The 24,495-nt window shown below is 45.3% G+C and overlaps 1 long non-coding RNA gene across 1 annotated transcript; it reads right to left on the bottom strand.

Moving 5' to 3' along the window:
* Window positions 1–8,953: 8,953 nt before the first annotated feature.
* On the bottom strand, window positions 8,954–24,330 carry LOC115611857. Its single transcript, XR_003992722.1, has 3 exons — window positions 24,138–24,330; window positions 22,838–22,963; window positions 8,954–9,233 (listed from the first exon to the last, which is right to left on the bottom strand). It is a non-coding gene; the product is annotated as an uncharacterized LOC115611857 (long non-coding RNA).
* Window positions 24,331–24,495: the final 165 nt, after the last annotated feature.

A 24,495-nucleotide genomic window follows, 5' to 3' on the forward strand; every position in this document is an offset into this window, starting at 1 on the left:
GTTCTCTTTAAATAATATCTTTCTTTTGGTCACCCTGCCAGATTGAAATGATTTTTTTTTTCCTTTGTTATTTTCTAGATGGATTTTAGTGGGTATAACATTAAATAGAAAAAAAGCTTTTGCAAGCGAGGGCAGCCATTCGTTGTCTGTAAACGCCCAGCGTGCCTGCCGACCCGAACTTACAGTGTAAAACATTATCCCGTGGGTCTTTTTTTACCTGGAAAAACGCGACAAGAGCAGGGGAAGTCGGGGGTATCGACGCCCACGACGCTTCTCCCCTGCTTGGGTGCTGCTACTGCAAATTTCTGTGCTGAAAAGCGCCGACCGATCGGGTTTAAACTCAGCGTTTCCTGTAAGTCTTTTGGATACCCTTCTCGAGTTAAACCCTGGGATTTTTCAGACACGTGTAAGGGTGGATATAACGCCAGAAATGCCGTGGTTTGGTTTGGTTTTGAAGCGACCGGATTTACTGGCTGGGATGGGGATGTCAGTGCCCCTGCCCAGGAGGTGAGGATGGCCGGGAGGAAGAGCGGCCGCACTGGCCTGGCAGGCGCCTCTTTCCCTGGCTCCAAAGTGACCAGTGTTTTACACTTCAGGCGCCTCGGGGTTTTTTTCTTTCACCGCTGATTAGCCTGTTTACGTTACGGCCAGGCTACAAGTTTCATTTTATTTCCTCCGATACACCCGATAAGAAAACCCAGCTGGAACTGGAACCAGCGTGGGAAACCATTCCCAATCACCCCGTTCCTCTCCGCTCCTTTTCGGTTCAGGTTTGCTCTCGAACCGCTCCAAACATATTGCTTTCGGTCCCTAAATCTTCATGACGTCACTCCCTTCCCAAATCCCGTTTTTCTGACGTAACTTTCACCCCGGGGCTCCGGGAGCCCCTCGAGGCTGGGGTAGACACCCGGGGAGCATCTGCAGGGGGAGTGCAAGGTGGTTTTGCAGGGAAAAGCCGGGCGGGGAATGCTCAGTGGAGAAAGGCACCGCTGGGGAGGTGGTGCCGGTGAAGTAACTATCTCTCCTGTTCCCTGTGGCCAAAGAGGGAAGGAGGCAGACTGGGGGGAAAAAGAAGTGGGTTCGTATCTGATTAAGGCAGATTCCCTCACTGGACACTTGGACACTTCAGCCTCCAAGGAAAGGGTTGGGAGAAAGCCGAGTGCAGGCTCGGTGTGGTTGCGCCATCATCCACTCCCGGGGTCTCTGCAAACCTGATCCCAGGGGTGCATTAGGCAGGAGGGGAAGGGTTCGGTCCGGCCGCATCCCCGCCGCCCCCCCGGCCCAGGCAGCCGCTGGAGCAGCGGGTATCACCCGGCGCCGGGCCCCGGTGCCCCCGGGGCGCTGCGGCCGTGGGGGCTTGGCAGGCTCCGGTGGGAGGCGGAACGGGGGGTCACTTTGGAGACTATCGCAGGATGGAGTGTATTCTTTTCCGAGCCGTGTTTATGTAACTTAATGTACTTTAGAAACTGCTGGGGAGTTTAGGCCGGGCTGATAAGCGTAGCGGTTATTAGACGCGACGTGCCGGCAGCTCTCCCCCTCTCTTCTCCCGTTCGCTTATCCGCGCTACTTAAAATATACTTTTATCAAGGCCACCCCACGATACAAAGTGTTTCCATTCCCCAGCGGCTGTGACATTGAAGCGGACTTATCTATCGGAATATCGGCAGCGTTCAGCGGAGCTGCCACCCGGGCGGCTCCGCGCTTCCCCATTGCCCGCTGCTGCCAGCCAGGAAGGGCTCAAGCCCCCGCCGCAGGCACGGCGGCCGAAGCCGGCGGGGCGATCTGCGTCAGCCGGGGAAAAGGGGCCTTCAGCAGCAGCCGAAGGAAAGGGGCCTTTGCCACCGTCCATCACCTTCCTCTCGGGCCGGGCGAGCCAGCCTCGGGAGCTAGGGCTGCGGTTAGTGAAACTCGCCCCCCAGAGCAGCCCGGTCCTGTATACACCAGACCAAAGGAAGGAGGGGGGCATGGTGGAGGTGCCTTTTGCCAAAGATGAGATGTGTCCCAGAGCTAGGGGGCAGCCCCCACATCGCAAGAGGGAGGAGGGAATATTTTTTTCTTTCCCCAGAACTCCTATCGGAGCGCTGAAGGGTGCTCAGAGGCCGGGCTTGAGCTCCAGCCTTACTTGCTGGTTGCAGACGGCAAACTCCGGGCCCCTCCGATGCCCCCGCCCCGGGCAGGACACCCTGCCCCGGCTCCGGGGAACCTTCCCTGCTCCCCTCCTGCCCGAGGCCCTGCCCGGTGGCGGGCAGCAGGGCAGAAGGTTATTCCCCCCTGCAGTAAGCGGCCTCCCCGTCACTGGTGACCTGCTGCTGCCATGATTTTGGGTGATTTCCTCTGTGTCTTTCAACTCTTTGACACTCAAGCAGCAGAGAGCCAGCACGGATTTTAATGATCCGCATTTTCTTTTTATTTGCCCTCCCTCCACTCTCGGAGGTTCGCCTGGTTAATGATTTCAGTCTTAAAAAAAAAAAAAAAAAAAAAAAGGGATTAAAATCAACAAAACGCGCGGAGGAGAGGCTCCTGTTGCCCCGTAACCTGACTCCCGGAGCCGGCGCTTCGCGGTACCGCCAGGCTGAGCCCCGGCGGGGCGGACAGGGCCACCGCAATGCCCTCCAGCTCTCGGAGTGGCCGGGGGGCAGCCGGGACCCACGCAGCACCCTAAGAAACACGGTTACCATTTAGTTGCTTCTGTCCAACAGGCGCATACACGCTTTGGCTCTTTCCAACACATACACAGAGGCTTTGAAAATGAGTACCTAAGGTTTGGGTTTATTGCTGCTCTGTGTTTTTAAGGGTTTTTAAGGGCCGGTGACTAAAATGGCCTAATTTTGATGCTTTATCAACGGATCCCTCAATGCCTTTGCTATGAAGCAGTGCAGCTGTGTTTCATGTATTCCTTGCGGTGACGAATATTGTATTATATGTGATTTTTAATTGCAGGGTGAGGCCAGAAGGAAAGCCTCCTTCCCCCCAGAGTCCCGCCGCCTTGCCGCGGGGGACAGGGCCGCGGGTGGGAGCCGCCGGCCGTGGGGACTCCCTAGGTCCGTGCCCGCTCCCGTCTGGGTGCCGAGGAAGGCTTTCAGGGGTCCTTTCTGATGGATCGGACATGGAAAGCCCGAGGGAAAGTATCTCGGGCTCTTTGCTGCGAAAGCTCGTTGTGGGAGGCAGAGAGCTAGATGCGGAGGAACGCTCTTCTCCCCACCGCTTCAGAGCAGGGCTTCTCCTCATCCCTCACGGTCCTTAGCACGGATGTTAGGCAATACCAAACCCGATTCGCAATTAGCTATCCTGCCTCCGCCCCATGCCCACAGAAGAGGTTGCGGAGACTTAATTCTTTTTCAGTTAAAACCCCACACACAGGCAAAACCCCTATCACCAAGCATCCGCCGGGCCGGTTGTAGCCAGTATCCCACACCGGGAAGGAAATACCGTTTTCTGCATCGAAAACTGCCCGGCAACCCCCTTCCCTCTCATCGTTGCTTTCTTATTTCTATGCCCAGGAAATAAAATCAACTATCAGAACTGGTCAAAACCTCACAGTGAAATGTTTTTAACTGGACAAAATGAATCCGACCTCCTAGGGGTATTTTGGCGGGGGTAGCTCCGTTTCATGCGTGTCCACGCCGAGCTTTGGCGGAGCCGCTCCGTTTCTCTTGGCATCGTGGCAACCCCTCTCCTTTCCTTTGGAGACCGTTTTCCCCTCCATTTACCTGCCTTACCGACATGTCGGGGACCAAGCACCACATAAACCAAACGAAATTAGCAATCTTAGTTAAGCAAAACACTTCCCTTGATCCGAACTAATAACGTTTTCAGGTGCTGCTCTCGTGAGAAATGTAAAAAACTGGGGATTTTGTTCCTGCTTGGAATGAAAGCTGATTTTAAAACGTTAAAATAATATCTCAGAGCGAGTCTGACCAGTTTTGTAAACGCAAGTCCTACTAGATTGGAAAATAAACCGCAACAAATCAAAACAACCACATCACAGATCTAGAGACTTCAGAGTTAACAGCTTGGAAGGAACCGCGGAGGCAGGTCCTGGCCGGGTGGGTCCCATCCCTACCGGCCCCTGGATAAGATGCTGCTAATTCACCCTCCAAGAGGCGACGCCTTCCCTCTCTTTATGTTTTTCTTACCCTTTTTGTTGTTTTATTCTATTTATCCCCTCCTCGATGTTAATGGCTTCGTGGACACAGCCCTCTATTTGCAGTGAAAAGTATAAATATATACGTTGGCAGTGTGAATACCGCATTTCGTTCGTGTAATCACTGGCAGTGTTTATCCATTTCGCTTAAGCCCCCAGGACCAAAGGGGCTGTGCAAATAGTTCGCACATTTCGATTGCTTTAGGAAAAGGTGTTTTTGTGCAGACGTTATTGCTGCTCCAGCTGAATTTATGATTCATTATTAAAGGACATCAGTATTTTCAAGCAACAAAAAGAACGATTAAAAAGCCGATTGTCCCCAAAGATGCTTATAACTAGGTGGCTATAACCTATTGTTCCACTACTGTTATTGACTTATTTTAAAAGGTCACAGATGACTGAATTTGAAGGAGTCAAACGACTTCATTTTAATTTCTAATAGACGAATACGAAATAGCAGTAGTGTAATCTCCTATACACAAGGATTTTTTTCACGCTGCAGTAATTTCTTACATTTTAAACATACATTTTACAGACATAATTTATTAATTTGTCGTCCTTGATCGGCACAATAGTTTCAGTATTTAAAGATGTAACACGGTAGTAGTGAAGTAGATGGGAGTAACCCCAATGTTACTGGGTTTTTTCTTTTTCGGTATTCATAATATGGATAGAGTTCACAGCCTTTTTATGAACTAGCCAATCCTCAGAGTAAACCAATGCGGTGGCAGGCTGTACTGTAACTAGTATGTCCAAGAAAAATGAAAAGGGACCTTCAACAAACTCTGACCATAATACCGTGCAACAGAATTACAGGGTAACTTCCGGGATTTGGTGCTAACATCCATGAGTAACCAGGATGGTACCTGGATAATGCACTTAGCATTTACTGATGACAATTAAACAGAAGTTTAGCCACAAACAGCTGTAATATTCACTTTAGAAATAATAATAATAATAAAAAGTTTTACTATAAATTTATGTACATTATTTGCTTTGCAAGAGAACGTTTTCCTTGTGATATTGCCATAGGTTGTTTTTTCTGATAGGGAATCATACACTGATTCGAGTGTCTCTGAACCAGCACTTACAAAAAAGCCTGCTTCTGTGTCACTGCTTATTTATTCAGATCCTAAAGTGGTCTGAGGTTACTCATTCAGCTGGAATTTATCCTCATTCACAACGACCAAAGCATGCTGAGCCAGTTCCACAGACCTCCATGGAAATACCTAGTTCTTAGGTTAGCAACAAGAATTGCCACTTAGCCCTCCAAGTCATGGTTGCAGCTTAACTAAACTGACTTTAAGCAGATCCTGTCCCAAAACCCAGATGAATATTTGGACAGCTAATGCAGAGTTTTCTGCTGTTACAGCTTGAGAGATGTTGGTCCCAAACAAATCCAACCAGCAATAACTCAGCACCTCCCACAGTTCCTGTAATGAACTTAATGACAGTAAAGGTAACGCAGATCTTCTCTGTGTCTCAAATGCCCTAATGTAACACCCTACACAGCACCATTCCCTGCAGACCACCAACCACTCTGTAGTGACCATGGCTTTAGGTAACATTACGTAAATCAAAGTGTTTCAGCTTCTACAATAAGTGAAACTCCCTCCAAAAAAGCTCATATCAGCCAAAACGTTTCCTGTTATCCAGAAAAAAGATTGTCATACTGTTTTTGAATTATTCAACCCTTTAAAGAAAAAGATCAACTTAGACACAAATTAGCAACGAAGTTCATCTTGAGATTGCAGACAAAGTGCTTTGCATTTTCCTCTCTTTCAGTTCGGTAGCGGTCTCACAGCTGAGGTGGTAGGAAAGGTCTCTCACACCTGGACCAGAAGCTAAAATCTCAGCACCTCATCCCTGCCAAGCCACCAGAAACTGTTTTCTGCCTGGTCAGCAGCTTACAGAGAGAACAGCAGCCCCTGAACTGGCTTAAACTGCTGGATGTGCTTTGGATTTAACATTTTAAACATCTTTTATCAGAAAAAGTAGGGGCTAACATGAATATACTCCAAGATATTTCATTCATGGAACTGGAGGGGGGAGTAATTCAGCCAAAAACCAGAATTTAAGCTATTCTCTTGTTCTAGTTCTTACTGCCTACAAGAAGAGTTAGTACTCATGTCACAGACCATGCCTGTGTCCTGTGCTATGCCTTCAAATCTGTTCCGTTTTGCTTTTGATAGCTTCAACAGAATTGTTCAATCACATTTCCTTTAGCAGGACTTTTCCAAACAAATTTATTTCTGTTTGCGAGAAAAAGAAAGAACATATTTTGCTTGTGCCTGCTTGGAATTATTTGTGCTTCTGAGGCCCAGAAGTTGACACATCTTCCACAAGTGTTTCCTTTAGTAAGCGTAGAGAGAAGAAACTAATGGTTGTGAGCTGTATCCACTAAGGGTTGAAAATATTCAATACAGAAATATGCTAACCATAGCTCAGTATTTGAACTCTTGGAGCATAGAGCTGACTAGGATGAATCTATGGACAGAACAGGAAAGCAAACTATTAAACCTCAACTGCAAAAGGAGGCCCTCTGAATTTAATGGGATTGAACCAGATGAGCAGGACTTGCCTTAGAAGAGCTTGGCTGAATGCTAAATCTGAATATTTTGGCTCAGTTCTTCACGTTGTCTGGGCATTTTGGATACAGTCATCATTATTACAGCAAAAGCTGAATATGTTGTTCATTTTATTATGAATGAGAGTAGAATTGGAGAGAAATGCTATATGGATGGGAAGGCGGGGAAGGGCAGTTGGGGTGATGGGGACAATCTCATTCAGGGCTCCATGACGGTTTACTCAAATAGAAAAAATACAAGTTTGGAGTCAGGAAGTCATTGCAGCAGGCCAGAGCTGCAGTAACAGGGGGGTGCCATTGCCTGGGTGCTATGCAAGGGGAGAAGGACCTAGTCACCTCCTTGCTGCCTGGAAGAGGGGATGTGCACCTGGCCTCTACATGCCATTACGGTAGCAGGACCCAGGAGGCACCAAGTCGCCCAAATGTGCTCTTCCTCAGCAAAACAAAGAAGTGCCACACTGGGCCCATACCACTAAAACAGGCACAGAGTTATGGCCAACAATCCTATGGGGTTTCAGAGCTGGGGCTGATTACCAGGCTGCCTTGAACCCACCCAACTCTTTGCATAAAAGCAAAATCCAAAACACCTGGAACTACACTTTACTAAAAGGAACAACAATGCATATCCTTTATGGTATTCGGCATTATCAAAGAATCATAGAATGGTTTGGGTTGGAAGTGACCTCGAGGATCATCTAGTTCCAGCCCTCTTTATGATGATTCCCAGTATCATCCTGAATGTCAATAATACATCATTTAATGGATAAAATTATTTTATCAGCCCTCTATTTGGAAAGCAGAAACCTGCTGCATGAAGCTCAAGAAGTAAATAAAGTCTAATGATGAAGAACCAAACTCCAGTGGGAGTTTTGCTAGAGAAAGGCCTGCACAAGCTGACCTGTTTAATTAAAATGCAATAAAATGCAATTTCCTTTACATCATTATACCCTAGTGTCGACCTTAGAATCACAAATTTGTTAAAAGCTGAGCAAAGTGGTTACCTTTTGGTAAAAAAAAAAAATATATAAAAGGCAAAAGAATGATTTCCAGGAAATGTGTTTATAATTAAAAATAAATTTAATGGTCTGAATGAAGAGTACTGACAGTACTAACAACAGTAATGACTTAATTATTTTTGTTGATGTCAGTTATTAATTTGTGGGCCATGGAGCTATAAACCAGGGTAATTTATTGACTGCAATATAAACTGGGTACGAGCCATATTATTCAAGAAAAACAATACACTGCAAAAACAATACAGAGAAGAGGTAATTTGTACAGAGTTCATGAGACAATTATATCATCTTAATTACGAAACTGACTCACTCTGCCCTTGGCTCTATTTATTAGAAGAGAATTGAAGGACATACTAAACATACTCAGAGCTTAGTAATTTAAATTTAAACCCCGCCTGTACACCCAAGCATACAGGAACTGGTGTGATCTAGCACACGGATCAGGAGTCCTGAAGGAGGTGTGGAACTCAGGATACTACTTCATTTTCCCATGCGCCAGAAATTACGCTACTGCCCCATTTTGCCAAAAAGTGCTTTGAAACCCAGTCAGTATCACAGCAAACATATAATAAAGTTAATCACACACACAAAATTCTAATGATTTATTTATTTAAAATGTGACAGCAGTTTGAAAGGTGTCTGTATTTTAGGTACTTCACTGGTGCAGTGCCTCTCTGCAGTAAGTAGAAGCATTTGGAGGCGAGTGAATGTGTTTCATGTTCAAACAGAAGCAAACCATTTAGGTAATTGAACCATAAGACATTATCAAGGATCTGCACATATAACTCACTTGCTCACAGTGAAGCTCATCAAAGCACAGAAATGACCAAGACCAAAACTAAAGCAAGTTGCTGAGTTATTCTGTGAATTTCCAAATCGTAGCTGTGCTGCAACCTTTTAAATTCTTTTCAGATGTTTTTCCTTGAACTTTTAATGATGTTTAAAGAACATACAAATATTTTCTTTGCTGATCATGTAACAAACTTCACTAAATAAAACTGGGTTTTTTGCATCTCTTCTGATGTTTTTTATTCACAGTTAACTGTGCAGTTTGTATCTGAATAGATTTTAATGGGTGATGTCTAGCCATACTATAGCGAAGTGTGGAGGAGGCGAATATTCAGAGTGATTATAAGGAGTATTTGTTTATAAAACAGAAAAACTCCTCAGTATCTCTTTATTTGTTTTTATTAATAATAATGTTGGCTTGCCTACAATAATTTTTAAAATGAAGGCTATGAGGATCTAGAGAACAGAATAGCAAATGGAGACCCTGAGAGACCTGGTTCTGACTTTGAGCCAGGGAGGGAAGTCATAATTCTGCATGTTGGAAGGTACAGTTCTACAACACGTTTGCCTTGGTGCAATCCTGGCTGAAGAAATCCTCTCCTTCTGGCTGGAGGACTCTTCTGCCTGGAGGATTAACCCCAGCACAGCAATCCACTGCTCTCTCCCACTTCTTAATGAAATTCTTTGTGGGACCACACTGGAAGAAAGACCATTGAGATAATTACAATTAAAAATAGCTCTCCCTCTCCCACAAACAGTTTATTTTTAACTTCCACCATTTCAATGCTCTGACTTCAGCACAGCTCTGCACGCAGTTGTTTTGGCACAACTGAGGAGGTGACAATCTGCAGGCCAGAGGTGGGAACAAGCTCTGGGGCAGGAGCTGGTTGCAGCAGCTTGGCTGCCAAAGGCGGTGTATCATGGGACTATGGTGTGATAGTTCATTGTATGAACTTAAACTTTGTCTTTCCTGACTGTTTTCCTAGCCATGTAGCATCTCTGCTGCAAATCCCTAGTACAGAAATGCTGGGCCAGGGTTGCTTTCCTACACCAGCTTGGTTCACTTAGGTTAGAGGTTTGCAGTCCCTTGAGTTGTATCATGGAGAAACACAGCGTAGGTAAAGCCTCAGCTGAATCACGAGGCCTGTATCCTTAAAGACATTTATTTAGATGCCTAACTTTCAGTCTGTGGAAAGCTTAAATGTACAGGGTTAGGAGCAGGCATATAGTCAGGGACGGCCACCTAGCATGCCTCAGCTGTGTTCCCTTGGGGATGTCTGATCACAGACTTAGGCACTTTGCTTGCATGCTAGGGATCAAGCTGTATATCTGATTCAGGACTGAGTGAGAACTTCTGCCAGGTCATTTGGACAGGATTGGGGTTCTTCCATCCCTTCTTAGAGCACAGGCCATGAGTCACTTGCTGAAATCTCCTTTCTTATCCCTCCAACTTCCTACCACTCCATGGATCTCAGGCGATGGTGGCCCTTTGATTTATTCTGCTCTGTGCTTGTGATTTTTATCTCTTGAGGAATAAAAAGCTACAATGTAATTTGAATTTTTGCATACAGCTGTGTAAGCATTTGGGCAAACTTGCATAGCCTTTAGCATACAGGAAGTCAGATAATATCTGATCTTCTCCCCATTAGGGTAAAAGTGTGTCCCAATCACATTATTAACCAGTGCATTCTAGAGTAGAATATCACAGAACATCATATAACCCATCGTACAGTTCCCTGTATTAAAAGCAATCATCTGACTTTTTCACATGTGACAGCATCACAGCATGACATCACCCAGAACCCTCTGAAGTGAATGAAAGAAATATCAATTCAGGTGGGTTTAAACCTCTCCTTTAATGCCTCAGGTAACTCACACATCACAATCTGCATTTTGAGCCTCCACTGTGTTGATCAGCCATTATTTTTCCTTCCAGTCTTGTCTTAGACTAAGTACCTAGAAGATTTTGCTATTCATGATTGGTACTTTAGGCAGATTTAAGACTTCACTATCAAACTTTCCAACAAGACCTTGTTTGCCTGCACAAGCATGTTGCTTCTCTTCTGCTCCACACACACTGTTCCAGTCCTCCCTGAGGTTAGTAGGATTCTTGCAACACAAATAAATTTTAAATTTACCATAAAATAACATCACAATGGCTCTAAAGGAGCACTTCCATGGCACTCTACTGTATCTTGATGGCATAAACAACACACCTAATGAAAAGTCACCCTTGAGTATCATCTAGCTCACAAAAGTGTAACTTTGTGATGGAATGGGGTGGCCCAAGCTTGGCTGGACCAGGTTGGACCACATGGACCTGCAACCCTTCAAGAGCTCTGTGGAGCCTTAGTCCTTCACTGTCTGCAGAATTAGCCCTTTCTTCAAACCATGGTGGGATATAAACTTCCTATGTGTTCAGCTACTTCGTGTTTATCCACCATTTCAAAACTATTTCCCATCGCACAGACACAATAGGCTCTTACAGATTTCAGTGACTTTGCCTGCAATGGAGTATTTCTCTGTTTGTCTGTGAACCTCATTCATGCCTTTTGTGTCCTCACTTCCCAGAGGCGAAGCATCAGACAACACATACAGAGTACACAGAATCTACATGCTTACTCTGAAGGCTGAAGTATATGGTATGTAAACATTTATTTTTTTTAAATGATGTATTTTCCTAGTAATCCTTGTGTATCCATCAAGCTGGCTGTTATTTCAAAGAAGGCTCATGATACTCATAAAAAGCCATTACCAAAGTTTGCCAAAATTTCAAGGGAAAAAATAGAGGGTCAGGCAGGTAACTAATCCATTTTGGAGCTGTCAGGTTGTGACCTGACACACGCTTTCAGAGGAAAGGCAATAATCAGATTCTTTCCCAAATGAGGTACAATACAATGATTTAAATATGGAAGGCTAAATGATGAGCACACAGTTGCTGCCTGCACAGAGAACATTCCCAAGAAGAGGACTGATCTGACACAGTAATTACAAACTGCCAGCCAGGCAGTATTGACTCAGAGCTCACACTCCTGCTCTCCCTTTCCTGGCTGTAGCTTATGTAAAAGACTAGAAAGAAGGAAACCTCATGGAAAAATGAAGATGGATGCAATAGATATACCTGAGCCTGTCTACTTGTTTTAGTGGTTAATACCACTAGAGAAACCCTGCAGGGCTTTAAGCAATTCTTAGTGATGAAGATTTATGAAGCCCTTTTAAAAACTTCATTAAGGGGTCAGAGGGATTTAAGTGGCCTCACAAGCTCTACACTGAGCCAAGAGGTTCACTTTGCAGAAACTCAGCCAGAGGCAGTGATGGGAGAGTTGGCTTGCAAAGACTATTCATGCACTTTGGCCTGGGAGGAATGATGCCAGGTACCCTATGGATCTGGGCAGTACAGCATGCTGCCGAAGTCCCAAACAGGGTTGTGACATGTAAGATGGTTAAAGATGTTTAGCAAAAGTAATCCTGCTGTATAGTGTTAAGACCAGCATACTCTGGTAAGCAAGCCAACTCTGCATATATTGCTCACATAGCTCTCTTCTTCTGGCTTCCCTCAGTTTGTCCAAAATATGGTAAAATGTTTTTGTAGTTTGGATGTGTTTTCCCCTTCTGATGACAAGCACTGCCTGAATCCCTTCAAATCATAGCGCAGAAACTTGCCTTCCATACTGACACCTCCCAGCAGTTGTTTAGGACTGTGATTATTTAGATATAAATAGCAGTGCTCATTAATCTAGCAATCACCTACTCCTAGCTATGAAAATGCAAATTGGGTTGGTTTGTTTGTGTTTTCCAGAGAGAGAGAAGCTGGTTGCAGTAGGTGGGAAGGGGAATATTCCCCAGGTGCTGCTGTTATCACCTTGTGTCTCCATGAGCCAGGGAGCATTTCATTTGCACCCTGCAGAGCTTTGTTGGGCTCTGTTCCACCACCACTCAGGTGGGTGTGCATCATGTGCATCTTGTAAAGGTGGTTCATGGACAACCCCATATAAAAACAGCTCCTTGGCTGTCTTGTTTGTTTGTTTGTTTGTTTTTTAAATAGGTGTGCAGCATAATAAGCTCTGGTATCTGGCAAAGCCAGCAAGCCTTGACAGAGCAAGAGATGAAGGCTGCTCTGGTAGCATCACAGGTAAAACTACCATTCCCTTTGGCTCACTGAAGGTGTCCAGCCATCAGGGAGCAGCCATGATGCAGCAGACATTATGAGCTGTTATAAAATTCAGTATAAACCAAATCTCCTTCAGAAGCTGTGCTTCAAATTGACTGCCCGCCTGAAGCAAACACCCTTTGCTAGATGGCTTATAACCCAGAACAAAGTGCTTCCAGTGAAGTGCGGGAAGCATTACACAGCTTCAGCGCCTGGCGAGGAGGCAAGGACCTCCCCTGGAGCTAGAAGGAAGGAATGTAAAAAGAGAAAGACAGAAGAGGATGGAGAAAGGGAAAGACCTGAGAAATCTGCACTAAGAAGAGAAATGCTGGACCTCTCTGCGTGACAGCACTATCTGGCACTACTTTAGCATCTGCTAGAAACACAGCATTGGCTATAGAGTCTTCAAATCAAGATACAGCAATACTTCCAAACAGTTAGTCAATTTTCATGAATAGCATAAGGAAGTTTATCTACCATTACCTCCATCCTGCAGAGGTTCCTGAAGGAGAAAAGGGCCTTACCTTGCTACCTTCATTTGAATACAATAATTTCTGATGCATTCCTGAAGCTAGCAACAAAGACAGGAGGTGTCCTCCCATCTGCAGGAGCAAGCAGAGACTCCGTAATGAGCTAATTACAACTGGCTGGCAGGAAGGAGAAGCCTTCCTCATGACACTGAGTCATGAGATCTCTGCGTTGACAAGGAGAACTACTACAGAAGAGCCAATTGTGTAATATCCCAAAGAAGAGCAATTAAGTGGCTTCATTGATACAATTTTTGCATGAGCTACACACTACAAATAGCAACTTCATTCAAGCCATTTCAATGACACATGCTAGAGATAGGAAGAGCCAAGATAATAATGTTTTGCCACCGCATTTTGGGAAACTGGGGATCAGGAATTTTTCCAGGGTGGGAAGCTCATTTTTCTTACTGAAGACTGTTCTGATTTCAAACACTGCTGACTATGCACTGTTGCCACATTTTTTAGATAGCTTTTTTATTGCTTCCTGGACTGTAGGGCACAGGGAGATTTCTGCAGTAGACAAAGTCTTTTCTGAGGCGTATGCTATAGCAGTGGAAGGAATCTGCTCTAAACCTTCCATAAATACAGGGTAAGCTTATCGTATCTAAGTGTCTCTACATCAGGAGCATTGTTCTCGCGTACCCTATGGAGACTGGGGATATAGGGTGACAAAGAGAAGTGGTGGGTGGCTCTGGTACCCTTTGTCTGAGTTCCTGGGTACTGGTGTCAGCCCTGAGTGCTGACAGTTGCCTCCACAGCCCTGAGGTGCAGCACATCACATTACATCTTGGATGCTCCAGGCTGGCTGCCACCACTTATAAGATGTTGCAGTGGCAAAGCTGTCCTGGGGACTGCTATGCTTAAGCCTATGTCACTCCAGTAGGCAAAAATCTGGTCTGTGTGTTTTAGGGTAATAGCAACTGCAGAGAGTAAAAGCACTTGGAGGGCTTAACAACAGCTCCAGAAAACAAATTCACAGTGAAGTGGGCCCTGATCCTTCATCTGGAGCCTTAGTAGGCTGCCAAAGTAGGAAATGTCTGAGGTGACAGGAATCAATGAATCAGGGGCCCATTTGCCATTGTTGGGGGAGGAGGGGCTGGGTTATTCTTTTCTCTTTTTCCTTTCCATTTTCCATGCACAGAACAATACAGATGGTCATAAAATTATTCAGGGACTTGTGCTGATCCTCAGTTAGCACTCCTAAACCTCCTGCTCATTTCAGGTTTGTGAGTGAAACAAAAGATTAACCAAAGCAGAACGCAGCTCTGCTTTTCTGAGAGCCAGTGGGAAATTTGCCAGCACTTGATTTTTTAAATCTGGTTTCCTCAGCTAATTTAGTCATGCAAAATTAGCAACCTCCAAAAGGAAAGTGTAAGTGTGTGTGTAACTTCTGTTATACCCAAAAGCGGGTTACATTTCCCATCAGTTCCATCAAGCAAAACCTGTACATCTGCGAAGCTCCATAATTTTTGTATGTTTTTCCTCTGTGGTGAGACTTTAGCAACAAGTGAGCATCAATGTTTGTTGCAAACCTTCATTTGGGCTTTGGGTGAGTGTTTCCGTGGCTCTTACCTGGGAGCTGTCAGCCCATCCTCTTTCTGCAGAGTGGAAGGAGAGCATTACTCTTTCCTTTCCCCTCCGTGTGGTAAAAAGCCACAGGGAACCACAGAGCTGCATCATCCTGAATTGCCGTGACCAGATTTGCCAACCTTTCCTACTGGTCAGGAAAACTGCTGTGACTGCTCATTTGCCCGGGCATGTTCCCTGGGCTCTGTGTAGGAAATGGGATAGGCAGAATGGCTCCTGCCCATCACAATGCTATGCATGGTCCCAAAGCATAGAGCAAGAGCAGCAGTAAAAGCATTTGGCAGTGGCAGCCATCTCAAAACTGCAGTGAGGGCTCAGATCTCACCTGCTGCATCATCTGAGATGAAACTGAGTAGTCTGGGGCTGCCTCATTCAATGAAGGAAAAAGCAAGTGTGTCTTCAGGTAACAGGTTTCAAATATATAAATTAGGCTGTTGCAAAGAGAAAAGGAATATTTTTTTAGTCTCCATTTGCAGATGGAAGGTACAGGCAACGTTAAAGGTCCACCAGAGAAGACTGGAGAATCCACATCATCTGTGCTCTTAAAAGGAGATTAAACACCTTACGGGAAGGCAAGGCATAGGAAAAAAAGGGCTGTGTTGCCCTCAGAGATCCCCCCAACAGAATACCTCTGTGGCTCTGCAAATGAGCGATTATCCACATCTGCCGACGGACAGTGCAGTCGCAGGGGAGAAAAGCTGCATTCCTCAAATAAATGATTCTTTGGAAGTCAGCAACCAGCTCAGGAACAGTCCATATCAGTGTTTTGCCTCAAACTTAGTCGTGAAATCAAGAGGAGTTAAAAAAGGAATGGCTGTGGCGCAGCGCTGCGCCAACAATTAAACCCTACCAATAAATACCAACGAGTGCTGGAACGAACCTTTATTTCTCAAAATTATTTTAGCTTACTGGAAAATATAAAGTGTGTCTTCCCTGCAGACACAGCCAAAACTAATCAAAATACTCCTTGTAACACAAAGGAAATACCTCTGGGCTGCGATAAGGGATGTGAATGTAGTTCTTTTACGTCTCCACTAGCTAATAACAATAAGATGGGCCGGTGGCACTGTTTTCAACACGGAGATTAATAGTCAGGGAGAAACTGAGAAGGAGAAAGTACACTTTCAGTTTTCTTTCCGATGGCTAATTAAAAAGCCCATATCTGAGAGGAAATGCAGTGGAAATGAGAGCTATTTGGATGGGCCTTCCCCCATATACTATCATTCTGCTTTGTGAGGAATGCTTTATTAATGCTAATCTCATCCTTGTGCTTTGACAGAAGTTATGGTTTCCTTCCTTTGCAGCCGCTAAGGCTCAGTTCTATTACAGGGTTTGTTTAATGGGAGCTTTATTATTTTACTAAATTACCTCATCTTCTGGGAACAAACTTAACCTTGAACTATGAAGCTAAATGGCTTTTTAATGATGCAAGCCAGTTTGGAAACTGTGCTTTGATGACTCTAAATTTTCTTCATTCTGCATGTTTAATATGTGCAATATATACAAAACAGTGACTAATTTCTGCAGACTTTCCTGATTGATTCTTTAAAAATCAATTTGCTGCAATTATTACGGTGAAGACAAATGGGAACAAACATACTTAATGCTATTCAGGCACCAGTAGGGAGCCCCTCGCATTACTAGGGAACACATCTTCAGTAAGTTGGGAAAGCATACAACATTGATGCTTAAATATTCAATATTGAAATGTTTAAATTCTAAGATGATTTGAATACCACTCCTACACTCATTCTGGGATGGAGCCTTCTTATGCTGCCATGACACTCAGTGAGAAACTGAGAAGCAGTGAGAAACCCAAATGATATGGTGACTGTATCCAGAGTTTGTAGTCAGGCCAAATGAATGTGATTTTCTAGGATGAGCTATGCAATTGTAGATCTATCTGATGCCAGGGAAACTAGGCTTCTGCTTGCAGAATGGTTGTCTAACCATAGAGGGTGAAACGCGGTACAGAGCTGTTTGTTAAGATCTGATATACACTAGAGGAATTACTGTGTTGGTTCCTGGCTGATACCCTCCCAAATGCCTGTACATCGCTGCAAACCCACACAAAAGACTTCTTGACTCCAGAAAAATGTGTGTCTATGTTTAGGGTGTGTGCAGTTTGGGTACTTCTGAGACTATTGCCCAGAGGTCACCTTTGGGCTAAGTGGGGGGCAGTGTTTTTTGTTTGTGTCAGACTTGAGTGGGCAGAAATACATGAAAATCAAACAGAAGTATGCTGTTTACTAATGGAGTAGCTACACTGTGATGACCTATCTATTAAGGAATATTGTTAAAGCTTGTGAACTTCTTTCCATGTCTCCATTCAGAAGAGTCCTGGACCTTCCTGTGGTAGGAGCAGAGGGCCGGACACTGCTTCCCCTTCCTCATCAAACTGCCAGACCCACACAGCCAGGCACAGACCATCCTGTGCTTCCCAGAGACACTGAGGTAGTCCAGACCTCACACGTGTCCCTTGTCTGTTGCCTGGGAAAATGGTGCAGCCACCTGGGATGGTTATGGAAACAATGTTGGAAAGGCTGATCCTTTGGGGAAGCAGCAACTTCTTCCCAGCCACTACGTCTCTGAGAGAGGGCCCTGAAAGAAACTGCAGCTGTGGGCAGGTTGCAACTACCAGGGCCAGGCGACAGGCTGGATAAATTGTCCCGAGGGCTCCAGAAAGCTCTTGCCCACATTAGGCTTCTAATTTTGCCCCACAGTGCTGAGGAATTAAAAGCAGAGTTGTCATGAGTAGGCCATGTTTTCATTCTGCCTTTCTCACCCTGCAAAACAGTCCTGGCACATCATGTGAAAACAAGTATTTTTTAATGACAGCCTCAGAATTGGCACTAGTTATTTCATCTGTTGTTAGACACCTGAAATCAGCTAAAGGTCATTCAGAAGAGAAACCAACAGTTTTGATACCTGGTTTCTTGGCCCTCAGAAGTTACAAAGCTGCTGTCTGACCTTTGCACTCACATTAAGAGCAGAGTTCTTTCCCTGGATGGTCTCATGAAATGACTGACTCCTCTATCATAATGCATCTAAATCACTCCAGATCAAGCTCTTTCATCTCTTTTTGGTACCATCCTGGTAAGATCACCTCGCATTCTCTTACTTTAGCTCTTTATACAAAGACCTCTGCACTTGCCCCAAGACATGGTAGTCAGGTGGCCTAAAGCGAACTCCACCAACTAAGTGCCTCCCACTCACAAACTCTTTATTCTCTCCAGCACCCCCATTCCTGTAATAGCCCTGGGTTCCTGCATTATGAGTCTCAAAACTCTTCCTCTACAAAGCAAGATGGCCAACTTCCCCCCAGGCAAACTTTCACAGCCACGTGTCAGGTAAGAGCTGCGGGACAGCACAATGCCACCACCAGAAAGCTGAGGGATGAGTTCTGGCAGAAGTTCATTATTTAGAGATAGCAGCAATTCCCCACTATTTTCCTATGAGGTGGGAATGATCTGGATGTGGACTGGGTTAGGAGATCATTTAACCATGTTAGTTCTAATATACTCTGCCAGTTTGCTCCCACCACCACCCGGGATTGACCAGCAGCCCTGTGCCAGCACAGCCCCAGTGTATCTCCCGGCTGAGCATGGGAAGAGCACCTGCCTTGTACAAGGGCTCTTTGTGCCTTAAAAACTGCAGCTTGACCACCTTTGCCTTATTCCATCTTTATTGCCTGTAGCTTCAAGACAAAATGCCCTGCAAGAAGCCACTGAGAGAAAAAATCTGTATTTCCTGCAGAAAAATATATTTCCTTCTAAAAAATATATTTTCGTATTTTGGCCCCCTCCCCGGACCTCTGGTTAGGTGCAAGTTCTACCACCATACATTTATGGCATTGCTTGGAAATTCAGTTGACAGACAAGGTCCTGCTGTGCTACTAAACATAAACATTTCACCTTCTTGTTGTGTTAAGCCTTGGCAGGGTATTTTTTCTCACCAATGTTTTTTTTCTGAATGGGAATGCAAGCAGCTGAAGCCCAGTGAGAAAACATGAAAATAGATTTCTAGGAAAGCAACCAAAAGGGCTTTACCAGCAGGACAACTTGCTTATCGAGAACTATTTTAGGAACGTGAGGAAATGAAACTTGTACAACAGCGTTCCAAGAGGGAAGATTTACTGAGGAGCTGAGGGTTCAAAGCAGGATGACAGCACTGCTATCAGGAAACCTTCTCTGCACCTGTTTCTGCACCAGCTGCCTGACTCCACCAGCTGCCTGTACTCCCCTCCTATCTGTCGGCAGCTGAGCGGTCCAGGGCTGCATCCTCCTTTGTACTAATCCGCTCCACCGTCTGTCTGGAAATGTTTGCCACTCACTTCATACCTTTCTCCTCCCGACCAGAGACAGAAGACACAGTTTCTGATTTTAATGCCCAGCTGTGCTCCAGAGACCTTGTATAAATCCAAGTCACACTCTCAGAAAACAAGGTTCATCATGCCTCAGTTTCCCGTCTATACAAGGGAAATATGTTACAGCTTTCCTCCTTTTTTGTGTGTATTACCTAGTGAGACTTTGGGCTCCTGAGGCTGAGAGCTGCTTCTTTCAGAGGCTATGTCCATCTTGGGGCAACCTGGTCTAGTGGAAGGTGTCCCTGCCCATGGCAGGGGATTGGAACTAGATGATCTTCAGGGTCCCTTCCAACCCAAACCATGATGTGATGTGATTTAATGCCAAGGAAGTCACCTCAGTTTCAGCTTACACGGTGCTGTTGTGCTTTAACAGTGCCTGAAGCATTTCTATTATGGCCCATTGGTGCAAATTTACTGTAAATCAAAGCCCTTTTGTGCATGGAGATAAAGTGTAGTTTTCCCCTGTGACACTGCTTTGCACATGGACAGTTTGTGCAGGTCTCTTCCACACTGTGTGTCTGAGCTGTTGGTTTCACAAATGTGAGTCTGCCTTCCTCCCACACACTCCTCCCCTGGAAAAGTGCCCCAAAACTCTCTCTTGCTGCATCAGATCCAGGGATCCCAGAACATTGCACTTCTGCCCCTGTACTGCGATGAAACAGCAGGAATGGGTGGCCTTGCTAAAGTCAGCAGAATATCCTACAATGTCTTGGTTTCACACGTGATTTTGGACTCAGTTTAGGAAGATGAAGTTAGACATTTCAGCACACAGCACCAAAATAGACTCACACCCCCTTTTTTTGTCAACAAGTGATGCTACATCTAGATGAAACAAACCGGGAACATTTCCCTTCTCAATCAAGCCCCAGCTCTACCCCAGACAGAATTTGGCTTGCACTGGCAGCAGCACCGGCCAGCCTTGTCCACTTCTAAGCTTTCCAGGAAGGGGAAGTTTGGCCCAACATGACCCAACAAGCTTCTTGCCTGCAAACTCAGGGCAGGGTAACACAGCCTGGTGACACCTGGTAGGCTGGTCCAGTAACATCCTCAGATGCTTTCCCCACAACTGCGCAGTGGTGGACCGAGCTGCAGCACAGGGCAGATGCGGTCAGCAAAACCTGCCAAGCAAACACGGCTGCAGATCCCGCCTTCATCCCTCGCGGAGAAGCTGCTGTCTGATCTCTCACTGCCTACACACACAAGGCATGTGCCGGCCCGGTGATAGATGTGAGGCAGTGTAAATAACCTGCCACAGCCCAGTGGCTGGCTGCTGTCTTATCACGACTGGTGGAGCACAGGGGATATGAATAGCTCCTTGGGCACCTGCTCCTGCAAAGACCTGGCTGGCTGTTTGAGTGCTCTTGTTTGAGTGTTGCTCTTGCACCGTCCTGGTGCATACATGAACGTTTAAGAAGGCTGCTGGGTCCCAGACAGCATGAGAAAGGCTGAGCTCAATACATGGCGCATGGGAAGACACAAACTTTCCCAAGCCATGGCGAGGAGGAGTTACAGGCAACTTGCAGAGCAAGGAAGACTGGCCCAGAGGCCTTGATGGGGCATCCACTCCTCAGCCACGGTGCAAGGACACCAGCACATCTCCACTTTGAGTGACAAGAACCTTTTGGAGACCTTTCTTTGAAGCATGAGCCCATTGTTTTGACACCATGTATCACAGCGGGTGAAGAGGGCAGATTCGGCACCAGATGAGCATGGCCCAGGGAGTCAAGGAAAAGGCAGAGGAGACTGATCTCAGAAAAGTGCTATCTTCCCTGAACTTGAACTATATCCCATAATGATAGATTTCAAATAAACGACAGCCCATTTAACATGTAGCTGAGGAGCTTGTATCAAATTCCCAAGCCTCTCTTCCTCCCTGACAATTAGAAAATCGGTTCTAATACATCTTATATATCAAGTTCATGACCTCCTTAAAGAAAATTATTCTTGTTTTAGCATCCATGGCTGCAATGTCTTTAGCAGTGTATGAGCAGTATTGAGGACAGAGTCGCGTCCATCACATTAAGCTCCGCTTTATATCTGGGGTTTTTTTTGCTCTTTTCCACCCATGTCTCCCTTTGCTTGCAGGCTTTGCCCTGGTTGTTGGCTATTGTAGGGATAGCACTGGTGGGAGGAGCAGCTGATTGCGGAAGAGAGACAAGTCATGGGCTACGCACTTGAAAACTTCAGTCATATATGTGGTTTTTTGGTGTACAAATGCTACTGCAATTTGCAGTAAACTGATAGGATTTTTGCTCCAATCATTGCTATTATTGTTGTCTCAGGCTCACGTGGAGGATTCGTCCCAGGTCCCAGGCCTTTTGAATTAAGGAGGAAGGTACAGGAGCTACAAGATCTCCTAGTATGAGTTACATGCATAGTGCAGAGAAATGTGTACCAGTCAGATGTAGATAGTTATATATGCACGCACACTTTTTTATGCATGTGTATTTTACATATCAGTGTGTATATATACACACACATATATATACACATATGTATGGGTGTCTTCTACCACTGTACAGCCCTCTAGAAGCAGCACTGTCTTCTCAGTGCCTAGCCACAGAGAACAATTTTTCAGTGTCCCCATTGTATTTACAGCCAGAAGCAGGCACCCTGTGGACTCCCTAAACTAGTCTCACAACTAGTCTTCCCATATCTGACTGCATACCCAAGGGCTAGTTGATCTCTGCTTTGGGCCTCTTTTCTGCCTGGGCAGGGAGCTCAGCCTGGACTAGAGCCTGTCCCAGGCACTACAGTGAATGTCTTTGAGGCATCTTGTAAGCAATGAGGCTGTGTTTTAAGCTGAAAAGGCAGACAGCACAGAATAGATATTAATCACATCCTCCACAGAGAACTCATGGAAGAGTGAGATCAAGCCTTCAAGCTTTCACCCAACAAGCTGTGACCCCTTTGGAAAAGGTTGCCTTTTCTCTCTTTCCTTCCACCTCTCTTCTCAAAATGGCTGAGCCTATGCCAGTCCTGTGGCATCGAGGCACTGAGCCACTCCACTGCAGCCACCCCATGACAGCCTGGCGAGGTCGGTAGGCATTTGGGGCCAAGAGGAAACCCAGCACCTTTGCACATTGGAGCCATTTACAATTACTTTTGTTGCTGATGGCGCATGTTTGGTTGTACTTGTTAAATCTTGTTAAACAGGAAACAGGTTTTGAGGCGAGAGGGTCCCTTAGAGTTCAAGCTCCTGCTTTCAAATGTTCTTACAAGATGCACAATTGGCACCGACTTACAGGAAACATTTAATTGGAGTCGGAAGGCGCTGGCTCCACCGACCTTGTATTACATTCCTCTGCGTGCTCCTTTCACAATGATTTTCACCTATAGCTTAAATCAGTGATTTATTTATACCAGCCAATGGTGATTTCGACAGCCTCGAGGGGACGAGCAGACTACGGGGATGCAGTGAGCAAAAAGGAGGAGCGAGCAGCAAGGAATGGTCTTACAAAGCAGAAGGGGCTGCCACAAACCGGAGAGTGACATATTTATGAGTCCAGTATCGGTTGCCTGCACTGATAAGCCACAGTCATTAAAGGAAGGAAAAGTCACCTTTGTGTATATAAAATATACAAGATTCATAGTCTAAAAAGACTCGACAGGAAAGCATTAGGTAAATAAAGGATATCCCATAAAGCATAATGTGAAAATTAAATTACCTCATAAGGGAGGAAGGCTGTCTGTCCCAGCAGTGAAAGTGAGGAAAAATGAAATTCCTCTATTCCATCCCAAAGCTGATTTGGCTTTGGGGTTTTGGGTGGATCTAGACACATTGTTACTGCTGTCTATAAAAAAGGCATTAAAACCCATTACTTTACACTGGAAACACTGCAGCCTCCCATAAATTTTCACAGTATGTTCACAAGGTAGTGTGAAGCATCCTATGCCTTGCTGCTCATGGTGGCCAAAAACCAGAATTGCCTTTTCAGGGGCAAGCTGGACTTTAAACATTATTTGCAGTGTGCAGGTCTTGCCAGATTTTCTTTCTAACTGATTTTAGAAGCTGTACTTGTGAAATACTTGGAAAAGTTTTCTTTCCTCTTCTCTGGCCTTTTCTGGTGAGTGAAACATATCCAGGATCCACCTATTTTTGCTTTAACTGGTCAGTGTGCTTCCAAAACTAAGGAAATGTTGAATCATAAGGGAGAGGCAAAAGGAGGGAAATTGAAAGAGTTCACTTCTTGGACTATCCAGCAAAAGAGGTAATGGGAGAAAATAAGAAAAAAGAAAGAAGAAGAGAAAAAAATAATCGAGTATTTCAAATTTTAAATTCAAGAAAGCAAATTTTTTAAATCCGTTATTTTTTTTTTCCCCCAGAATGACCAATTTCACAAGTGACGGGTCTGTTAGCCATTATCTCTGTGGAAGGCATGCACAGCCCCAACCTTGTATGCAGGTGGCTAACCCATGAGCAGTGTATAGCTGTGCAGCCTCAGCAGTCAGTCCCTGTGGACACAGCCCACAAAGCTGTTAACTGAAAGCCTCACTGATGCCCAGGGTCATGGCACAGTGTTTTGGTTGGAGAGGAGCTGATCCAACTGGAATTAAGCCAATCTCCTTTCTTATTGCAAACCTTTGTCCTGAACGTCTGGAGACACAATCTCCACAGTGACTAAGTAGATCCAAATAGCAACTTGTAGCCACTATTCAGATCAGATTTTCCTTCCCCAGCAGTATTAATGGATCAACATTTGTTTAAAACTGTGGCTGTCTGCTTTGGTGTTCCTCCTGCACTCAAAAAGCCTGGGGGAAGCCACTTCCCTAGTGTGCTGTGGGATTTTGGAAGGATAACTTAAGCAAAGAGGTCAGCACCATTTCCTTGGTTTTCTGTTCTCAGGGACATGTGCCACAGTTGCTGCTCCAACTGAAAAACACATTTGACTTGTCTAGTGCATCACACAAGCAAATCAAGTTGCTCTGGTGCCCAGGCAGGGGCTCAGGCAAGAGAGAGGCACTTACTCAGCACAGCTGGCTTTTTGCCCTGGGGTTTGCATCAACACCTCTTCCCATGATCTCTTCTCCTCCAGATATTTACAGGTCTGGGTCATGTTGCTGCTGCATCTCATTCTGCCTGTGAAGCCCTTTGCTCTTCAAGAGCTGACAGTTTCCTCTCCAGAGCATCTCCAGCCCTTCAAGCCTCTGTATCAGTACTGAGCATTAATATGGGTGACTGCTGAACAACAGAAAGCAAGCAAGCAAGCAAGCAAGCAAGAAACCTATTCTGGGCAAATTGAATTGAATCAATGAGGGTGAAACATAGTTATCTTTACAGACCAGTAATCTGATGGCATCACTTTTGCACATCAGTAGAGCCATT

This window comes from Strigops habroptila, chromosome 1 (genome assembly GCF_004027225.2).
Source record: "Strigops habroptila isolate Jane chromosome 1, bStrHab1.2.pri, whole genome shotgun sequence".
In the NCBI taxonomy this organism is placed as follows: domain Eukaryota; kingdom Metazoa; phylum Chordata; class Aves; order Psittaciformes; family Psittacidae; genus Strigops; species Strigops habroptila.